This window comes from Humulus lupulus, chromosome 6 (assembly GCF_963169125.1).
Source record: "Humulus lupulus chromosome 6, drHumLupu1.1, whole genome shotgun sequence".
NCBI classification, from domain to species: Eukaryota; Viridiplantae; Streptophyta; class Magnoliopsida; order Rosales; family Cannabaceae; genus Humulus; species Humulus lupulus.
The window spans coordinates 182,561,837-182,563,824 of NC_084798.1; the positions used below are offsets into that span (position 1 = coordinate 182,561,837).

The 1,988-nt window shown below is 37.1% G+C and overlaps 1 non-coding gene across 1 annotated transcript; it reads left to right on the forward strand.

Annotated features, from left to right (window-relative positions):
- Positions 1 to 1,043: 1,043 nt before the first annotated feature.
- On the forward strand, positions 1,044 to 1,150 carry LOC133787387 (small nucleolar RNA R71). The gene has a single exon (XR_009872413.1). It is a non-coding gene; the product is annotated as a small nucleolar RNA R71 (small nucleolar RNA).
- Positions 1,151 to 1,988: the final 838 nt, after the last annotated feature.

A 1,988-nucleotide genomic window follows, 5' to 3' on the forward strand; every position in this document is an offset into this window, starting at 1 on the left:
GGAATGTTAATGTGAAGTTTCTTAAATACCTCAAGAAATTTGAAGAATTGTTTGTAAAGATTGACCTTTCGAAACCGTTGAGGATATGGAATCCTTGGTGTAGGCTCGGTGTGTTTTGGCTTTTCTGTCTTTGGAGGGTCTTCAGTAACCCCCTCTCGTATTGGACTAGTAACATGTTGATCCTTTGTCTTCTTCCCCTTGTCATCCACTGTAGGTCCATCATACTTAGTCTCACTTCTCAGAGTGACAGCTTGACATTGATCTTTAGGATTTACCTCTGTAGAACTAGGAAAATTCCATTGCTGTCTACTAGAAAACACTTTAGCCAATTGACCTATTTATGTCTCCAAATTCCTAATTGAAGACCTTGTCTCTGTCATGAATTGATTTAATTGGTCTGACTGCATTGTTGGTGGGTTCATTTGAGGATGATGTGGTGGATGAGATGGGCGTGGGTTTGGATTGTAATAAGGTCTAGAATGTAGCCCATATGTCGGTTGATGAAGGGGTTGTTGAGGTGGATATTGTGGATACTGTAGTTGTAACCCTTTATTATTTTTCCAAAATAGATTAGGGTGATTTTTCCACGTAGGAGTATATGAATTGGAGTAGGTGTTGGGTGCAGGTCTTGAAAAGTTACCAATAACCTGTTCCTATTCCAAAGGCATATTATTAACATTTGTTGAGCAACTAGCTATGCTCGGGCATTGTTCATAAGAATGTAGTCCCCCAAAAATCTCACAACTCACGACATTTTGAACTTGCATTGCTTGTGCGGGAGGTTATTCTGCCGTAATTGCTTGGTTAGAGATGCCACTTGAGCGGTCAATGAAGCAATTGGTTCAACCTCTAAGACTCCTGCTATTTTCTTATTCTCACGATCGGTAGGCCAATTATAGTTATTCATGGTCGTCTCTTCCAATAATTCATATGCTTCATTAGCGCTTTTTCTCATAAACGCTCCTCCCAATGCTGCATCTATAATTGTCCTTGTATTTCCTCCCAAACCATTGTAAAATCTATGAACTAGCAGCCACTTCTCTATTCCATGATGTGGGCATTTCCTTTGCAACTCTTTAAAACGTTCTCATGCATCATATAAAGACTCCCCATCCAGCTGATGGAAGTTATTACTCTCTCTTCTTATTCTAGCTGACTTCGCAAGAGAAAAATATTTACCAAGGATTTTTTGAGCCAAGTCTTCCAAAGTAACTATAGAGTTAGCTTGTAATGAATTCTACCAACTCTTAGCTCTGTCTCTTAGTAAAAACAGGAATAATCTTAATCTTATAACATTATTACTCACCTCGTTCATTTTGAATGTCGCACACAACTCTAAAAAGTTCGTGATATGGAGATTTGGACCCTCATTTTGTAACCCCCCAAATTGTACACAATTTTGTACCATCTGAATAATTGAGGGTTTTATCTAAAAATTATTTGCCTCAACTGTAAGAGGACGAGTGCTTGAATGTATCCCCGTAGTAGTAGGGAGTACGTAGTTTCTCAATGGCGGATCGGCTTCAGCTGAATAGCCCATATCTGCATTGTTGTTGACAATGTTATTTGCATTCTCAGCCATGGCAAAGTCCAGCCTTTTCCTTATCTTTCGGTTCTGTCTGCACGTTCTCTAAATTTAAAGATCTATCGGTATGATTTCCTTTTGTCTACTTCCTCGCATATACCAACAATTCCTGAAACACAATACAGCCTTGATCCGAATAAGTGTAAAATATAAAAAAAAAACCAAATTAGAACTAAGAAAAATTAATTTTGATATTGGAAATTAAGGTCTTGACAATGGGGCCAAAAGGTTGATTGGTAAAATATGATACACAAGTCCACGCAATCGATTCAAGTAATATAAATGATAAATATAGTATCGTTCCCACAAAGACTATTAACCAATTACCAATAATTGTTCTTTAATTTCTATTTGGCAAACAAAATTTAGATGAATAAATCTAATTTTAAAATTTTAAATAACT